The sequence below is a fragment of the Populus euphratica genome, unplaced genomic scaffold (genome assembly GCF_000495115.2).
Source record: "Populus euphratica unplaced genomic scaffold, PopEup_1.0 scaffold1060.1, whole genome shotgun sequence".
Classification (NCBI taxonomy): domain Eukaryota; kingdom Viridiplantae; phylum Streptophyta; class Magnoliopsida; order Malpighiales; family Salicaceae; genus Populus; species Populus euphratica.
The window spans coordinates 8,255-16,723 of NW_011500920.1; the positions used below are offsets into that span (position 1 = coordinate 8,255).

Genomic DNA, 8,469 nt, shown 5'->3' on the forward strand with positions numbered 1-8,469 from the left:
CAACAAAGCTGAGACAATTGCCTACAACTTTCATGTTTTTAGTGGCTCTAATTTTGACGTTATCAATGACGTTTTGGGCAGACAAGAGAAGATAAGAATTGTCATCAAGTCAAGAGTTGGTCACCCACTCATCAATTAGTCATCAAATCAATAGTTCCCAATTTTGGCCTATAAAAGGAGGCATTTGCCATGCATTTAGGTATTTTTTGTATTGTTTATGCTTTGCTTTCATTAATATCAAATTTATGCTTTTCATTTCCTTTCATTTACTTAGTTATGTTTTATCTTTTTTATGTTCTTATTTTGTTTATTTATTTTTCTTTCTTTCATATAGTTGGCCACCCCAGTTCAATTTTTAAATTAAACATTGATAAGAGGGAGTTTGGGAGAAATCACACAAGCCACCACCCTCCCAAACACCCTCTAAGTTGATCAACAGGAACATTATACAAAATAACAGAGAAAAAAGGCAAGGTATGCAATTGTGCCCCACAATTAAATGCAAGAACAAATTAATAGATGGGAAAGCAAATTTTATTCCTCCTTGTCCACGCAAAAAACACCACGTGTTTCTAGTTTTTCATAGGATCCAAGTCCTGCTTTTGGTATTGTTCGAGAATCATATTACACAAGTTCATCGTTCGTGCATCAAGTAGACCATGATTCCACAGTTTGATCATAAATAATCTCCAACACCTGCCAATCCCATGAGAACAAGTGATTATTTAAAATTGTTGACTCTGAAGGACAATGAAACATGAGAAAATGTCCCCAAGCGCTCTAAAAACAACATGATCTACTTGCAAGTACAAATAAGAGCAGAAACTGAACAAGAAGAAAAGAAACAACTATAGTGGAATATTATGACATTTAAAATTAAAATTAGTCGGCGAGTTACCACATCAGAGCTAGGGCTAGGAAAAGGTCGTGTCCATGCAATCTTGTGAAGGCCTCACATGCCCATGGGATATGTCCATCTGCAAGCACCCTGCCAGCATGTAAAGCAAATAAGTTCAAAATAGGACAATATGCACTCAACAGCCACAAACTTTATATTTATGTGAAACTAATGCAGCAGGCACAAACATTAAAGTCCATATTAAGGTTACACTAATGGTGTAAGAATAAGTATAGTGTAAACTTAATATGGACTTTAATGTTTGATACTAACATGTATTGTATTTGTTATCTTGTTCACTCTTTAATACTTTGCTTGTTAAATGACTAATCTTGATTTATGTTGTATAACACTTGGTACAACAAATGCTTGGCACTTTCATAGCCCATACTATATGGTATAACCGACACCTGAGCTATGAAAGGAACTTGATTTGTTGTTAACATAAGTGATAATCATGAATGATTGACGAGATTTATAAGTATTAGCATTAATCGAATAAGATGACTAATGTAATCATGTTAACAATATATAATCTGATTGGAACCTCCTTTGTGTGTGGTTTCCAATTGAATAATAAGAGTTTATACTATACTTGTTTGACATACCATTAGTGGATCCTCTAACCTTGACATTTGTTATTATCGTTGTTTAATCCTTACGTAAATCTTTCATCTCAAAGTTCTTATCAACTTCTTCTTTTTCTTCTTCTTCTATTATTATTATTACTATTATTATTATTATCACTATTACTACTACTATTATTACTATTATTATTATTATTACTATTACTACTACTATTATTATTATTATTGTAATTATTGTTATTATTATTATTGTTGTTGTTGTTGTTGTTGTTATTATTATTGTTATTGTTGTTGTATTATTGTCATCTATAATTTATACAATTAACCTTCCTGTGGTTCGACCCGGTCTTGCCGGGTTATTTATTACTTCGACACTCCTGCACTTGGGAGAAGACAACAACCTTTTAGTAGTGTCAGGAGTCACTACCCATCTGTTTAAAAAAACTAAGAACCCTAAAGTATTCATTGGTACTAGAGATTCAAGTAAGAGGCTAATTATGTCTAAAGAAAGATAAAAAAATCATTGTTATCATATTATTTCAAACAAATGTTATTTTAGCCATTTTCTCTAAATTTATTTTGCACACATCATTTAGCTTATTTGAGAGTAGTTTATTGTCAATAGTGTTAGTCGAGTTAACATCGGGCTTTGAATTAGGAATCTCGTAACTAGATGATTTCTTTTTTAGGTAAACAAAAAGCTATACTAGGTCTATGTTGGTCCTTAAAACTAAGAGACTCGTTGACCTAACTAGTAAAACCAAATTCAATCAAAATATCATTGACTTGATGAAAACCTAAGAAAAAATCATAGATGTATTTTTGGACTCATTTTAATTTTATAAATTATGTGTTTGATCTATGTTGATCCCTAGAACTAGGAGAGTTGTTAATGTAACCATTAAAACCAAGTTTAGTCAAAATGTTGTCAATTTGGTGAGATTTTGATGAAAACTCATTGATTTATTATCAAACATATTTTAGGGTTAAAATCATTATCCTAGTTGTATGTTGATCCCTAAAAGAGGCACATTGATCTAACCATTAAAACAAAGTTTAATAAAGACATTGCCATTTTTTTATAAAAAATTTGATGAAAACTCGTAGATGCAATTTTTTTTATTCTTAAAAAATAAATATTCATAATAAAATTGTGTATTGAAGCCATCAACATATAATATAACAAATTAAAAATGACATTAACTTCTAATATAAAAAATATAAAATAACATTCATAACCCATTTGACAATTCAAAAACAACATCTATACACCACTTAACAATTCAAAAACAACATCAACACATCAAATTTCACACAAAGACCAAACTATTACACCTTAAATAAAACTATTGCAACCAAATCCTCCCAACCTTATCATAGGGTATTGATTACAACCTTATTGCACCTTGAAAAATAAATTATCGCAACATCATACCCTTGAGTTGCTAGTTGCTATATAAAAGTGTGACCACTAATCCTTATTTCACAACAATCATCCACAATAAATTAGCAATCCATAAAAAAAATATAAAAAAATAACAAACCCAATATTCAATAACATGTTAAAATTGTTCAAAGATTCATCTGGGTTTCAAAATTAACCTTTTGTAGTTGTTGCAATAGCCTAAAAACTACTAGAACAATAAGTGAATAGTGTCAATATGTGACCAACATGCAATTGGGATGTTAAAGAAGTTATCAATGTATGGATCCAAGCTTTGATGAAGGTTGTCGTATATGATTGACTTGATATAGTGCACCTTCTTTTTGTCTCCTATCTACACAAGTGGTGAGCCTCATAACGACTTGTAGAAAGAGATTAAATCACTTTAAGTTTCAATTTCTTTCCTCTTTCTTCTTCTTTCTCTTGGTTTCTCTCTCTTCCCTCGGGTTTGGATGTTTGTCAGTGCTAAAAAGGGTTGATGACATTGGTGGTGTGACACGATTAAAAGATCGATGTCTTCTCCCAAGTGTAGGAGTGTCGAAGTAATAAATAACCTGGCAAAACCGGGGTCGAACCACAGGGAGGTTAATTGTACAAATTATAAACAACAATTATAAACAACAACAATAACAATAACAATAATAATAATAATAATAATAATAATAATAATAAAGAAGAAGAAGAAGAAGAAGAAAAATATGAGAACTTTGAGATGGAATATTAATGCAAGGATTAAACAATGATAATAACAAATGTCAAGGTTAGAGGTTCCACTAATGGTATGTCAAACAAGTATAGTATAAACTCTTATTATTCAATTGGAAACCACACACAAAGGAGGTTCCAATCAGATTATAGATTGTTAACATGATTACATTAGTCATCTTATGTTATTAATGTTAATACTTGTAAATCTCGTCAAGCATTCATGACTATAACTTATGTTAATAACAAATCAAGTTCCTTCATAGCTCAGGTGTCGGTTATACCATATAGTATGGGCTATGAAAGTGCCAAGCATTTGTTGTACCAAGTGTTATACAACATAAATCAAGATTAATCATTTAACAAGCAAAGAATTAAAGAGTGAACAAGATAACAAATACAAAACATGTTAGTATCAAACATTAAAGTCCATATTACGTTTACACTATACTTATTCTTACACCATTAGTGTAACCTTTTCACCTTGACATAATAAACTTAGCTAGACATAATGAAAGAAAGAAAAATAAATAAACAAAATAAGAGCATAAATAAGATAAAAACTAGCTAAGTAAATGAAAGGAAATGAAAGGCATAAACTTGATATTAATGAAAGCAAAGCATAAACATTACAAAAAATACAAAGAGAGAAAGCAAGAGCATGATCTTGATCTAGAAACTAAAATGCTTAAATACATGGCAAATGCCTCCTTTTGTAAGCCAAAATTAGGAAGTATTGATTTGATGACTAATTGATGAGTGGGTGACCAACTCTTGACTTGGTGACAATCCTTATCTTCTCTTGTCTGCCCAAAACGTCATTGATAATGTCAAAATTGGAGCTACTGGAAAACATGAAAGTTGTAGGAAATTGTCTCAGCTTTCTTGTACAAAATTCAGCTCATTTAGACTTCTAAAACTCCAGATATGGGCCAAACACTGAATAGTGCTTGGGCTAGAAGACAGATTCAGACTTCTTTGTTGTTGCTACAATTTGGACTTGAAAATGACATTTTTAGATCTTGGGCTCCATATGAAAGTTATAGGCCTATGTCTTACCTTTCCATCCAAATAAAGTAGACCTAAATCTAAGATCTATAGCTCCAAATATGACCTAATTACTGAATAGTGTTCCGGTTTGGATTGCACCGACATCTCTTTTCTAAGTTTGGTCATCTCTTTGTCCTCTCAATTTCAGTTCTTAAATTTATCAATCAATCCTTTCATTTATGTGATAGGCCTGCATTTAAAATGAATATTTACCATAAATTAAAGGTATCTTTATTATTAGATACATTATTATAAAACATGCTTTAGTTAAGGAGTTATTGATACTTCGAGTACAAAATGATTATATAAAACCTTGATAAAAATGCACTTTTAAGTACTAATCACACCCCCCAACTAGCTTATTACTAGTCTCTAGTAATCAAAGTGTTAAAATAGAAAAACAATTTACAAATTCCACAAAGCAAGGTATTCATCATTCAACTTCTATTAATCTACTCAAATAAACAAACTCTTATTAAATTTATATATCTGCTCAATACCTCTTAACAAGATATTAATAAACCTTTCTTTTGTGCTCAATATATCAACACATAATTATGGGGCTTTTCTTGAAAGAAAACAAAATTTTTGTTCTAATGTTTAAGGTTAACTTCCTTGGGTTGGGATTATTATTATTATTTTTTCTTTTTTTAAATATATTTACATATAACTTAAAACACCATGCATCTTTAACCCACGTAACGAGCTTTCGGCTAATGACTCCCAGACCAGTTGGTCTTAGGGCATTAGGTGTTAAGACACCCCTACGAGCTTAGTAACTCGGGTCACAGATACTGATAGGTAGATAGTGCAATGTTTGATTCCCTTAAGCTTTTCTCCTCAACCCATATAGCAAGCATTGGGCCAATAGCTCCCAAGTGAGTTGACTTTAGGGTATTAGGTGTTAAAGCTCCCCTTCGGGCTTAATTGCTCCCCTTCGGGCTTAATACACCCCTTCGGGCTTTATTGCTTAGGTTAGGGAGGCTACGAAACCAAACTTATCTACATTTTTATTATCATCATTTTTTTTGCCTTTTTTTTTTAAATTATATATTATCCCTTTCCCTTAGTTGTTACCTTTAACAAAAGAGCATAAATAATGTAATAATCCAATCTGCAACCCACAATCATATGTTAAAGTGTGTGTGTGTAAATTAAGGTTTAAGAATACATGTTAAATGAGTATATGATCAGAATTAAGGGATAGTAATGCGAGAGTTTGTAAACCTGAATATTTCAAGAAGTATTATGATAGACCTTATTAAGAATGGTACTAAGATACGTCTCAAGAGTCATAAAAAGATCTCATTTACTCTGTCATCATAATAACAACAATTTTGCACATGCTTTATGAAATAGAAAACACAGTTAGTTTTTTTTTTTTAGCTACTGCCCTCTCCCTCCAACCAAAACAGGATATTGTCCTCAATGTTTTAAGGTAGAAAGATAGAGTATAGAGGATATCACCTGAAATAATGAACACTGACAAACCTGAAACACACTAAAACAAATATAAGAAACAACAAAACACAATAATAAAACCAAAAGACACAAAGATTCACAAATGAAGACTTAAATCTAATTTAAGCTTTTTACGACTTTCTTTAGATGACCAATTTATACGACTCATGGTGGGATCAATCACAGGAATGAAAGATTGTTGTTGGCCAATCAATTGTTCAGCTGTTGCAGCAGAAATTATGATTTTTCGTGCAGAAGATGTTAGAAATTCCTGTTTCACAGCATGATCAAGAAAAAACAACAACTTATCATAATAACCATTAACATTTAACAAACCTATGGGTTTATTGTGAATGTGCAGTTGGGTCCAAGAGGAAATATGAAAGATCTCTTCCAATGTGCCTAGACCACCTAGTAAAGCAATGAAGGCATCAGCATTGTTAAACATTGCATTCATTCGAGCCGACATTGTGGAGACGTGAAGTTCCTCTCCAATTGTTTTTCCAATGATGTCCCCTCGTGCCAAAGCTTCGAGGACGACCCCAAAAACTTGACCACCTCCTAAAAATGCAGCTATTGACACACCTCCCATTAACCCAAGACTGCCTCCCCCATACACTAAATGAATCTTTCTCACAACTAGCACCTGACCAAGATGGTTTGCTGATTCTAAAAACTCCTTTTCTTTCCTAAGACTAGATCCAACGAAAAAGACAAATATTTCTTATGTGATGACCTAAAGAACTTGCCATTTCTACACACTTCTATATTTGTTGAATGTATGGGTTGAGTAGAAATGAAAGGAAGGAAGAGAGGATTTTATAGATGAGAAATTAAAAAGGCAATCATACCACCTCTATGTAGGCCAACTAGAGTCTCACGCACACACTCTCTCTCTCTTTATTTATTTTTGAAAAAACATGTGTATGTACAGGTAGTTGTGATTATGGCTCACATCTTCTCTTGGTTTTACATCCAAGAATGACTTAAACACCCTTTATGGGTCGAGGATAGGCTTCCCATCCAGTTTTCCTAAAAACTAGCAAACACGGTCTTTTTTAGTCAGATTCCCAAGACTAAGTCGATCATGTTCTTTATGAAAATGGGGCCATAGATCATGAATTTCACGATGCACATCTCCACTAGGATGCGTTTCAAGAGTTAATAGAAAATTATCTAAAGACTCCTTACTCAGGCCATCCTTAATGAATTGTATTTTACCTTCACGATTTATAGATATCATTCCTAAAGAATGACATTGTGCATTATAAGTCCATCTAGCACATCGATGACAGACTTTCGGTCGTTTTGCACGACATTTCTTTGCAAAAGTGCTTTTACCTGTTCTAGGCATGTGTGAAATGAAGGACTTAGAGAACTCACCTGATAATCGGACCTTTGTTTCAATCAACCAGCGAATATCTTTAGGAATTCCATGATTTATTAACAACCTCAATCTTGCACATCTAGCACGGTAAATTTTTGTAATCGCATTATGAGGTAGAGCGGGAAAATACTTTTTCAATTTTTCAAGATTAGTGTCCATTTTCAAATGAGAATTGGAAAAGAGATTTATAGATTTATAGACTTAAAAACATTGTCATTCATTGAATTCTCAATATCACAAGCCCCATAAGGATTGTTCCATCTTAATCTTAGCTCTCTAAGGAATGCATAGAGTTGAGAATTATAAAACAAAACTTTTTGACCAGTATCAACTTTTTGACAATTTTCACAAGTTTCGCAAAATGCATGCGTGTCCTTGAACATGGTGGGCCAATAAAATCCATTTTGAAAGATTTTTGTAGCTGTCTTTTTTGACGAGAATTAACTTCCACATGCTTTAGAATGACAAAGTTTAATGACACTATTTACCTCATTGTTGGGAATGAATCTTTAAAATATTTGATCAGGACAATATTTGAATAAGTTAGGGTCATCACAATAAAAGTTCTTCACTTCGTTCATAAACTTTTCTTTGTCTTGGGTACTCCAATCAGCTGGCAAATCTCCTAAAGCAAGAAAATTGATATTTTTATCATACCAAGCCATTAGACTAAGAGAAAGTGACGATTTGTCAGAAAAGTAATCATTGATTGGTGTGATGTTAAATGTCAAATTTGTTGTCACTTTTGACAAAAGATCTGCATCAACATTTTTAGTGCTTTTTTCATCCGTGATTTCTTCCTTAGAATAAATCATTTACAAATCTTCAAATTCATCCAACTTATTTTTACTTAAAGTAGATTCAAGTTGATCATAAACTAATTCGTTAATATGATCTTCTTTTTATAAATCATTATCATCTCGAGGTTGCTTGCAAA

The 8,469-nt window shown here is 32.2% G+C and overlaps 1 long non-coding RNA gene across 1 annotated transcript; it reads right to left on the reverse strand.

Annotated features, from left to right (window-relative positions):
- Nucleotides 1–340: 340 nt before the first annotated feature.
- Nucleotides 341–1,064, reverse strand: LOC105116821 (uncharacterized). The gene is made up of 2 exons (XR_840606.1): nucleotides 899–1,064; nucleotides 341–696 (listed from the first exon to the last, which is right to left on the reverse strand). It is a non-coding gene; the product is annotated as an uncharacterized LOC105116821 (long non-coding RNA).
- Nucleotides 1,065–8,469: the final 7,405 nt, after the last annotated feature.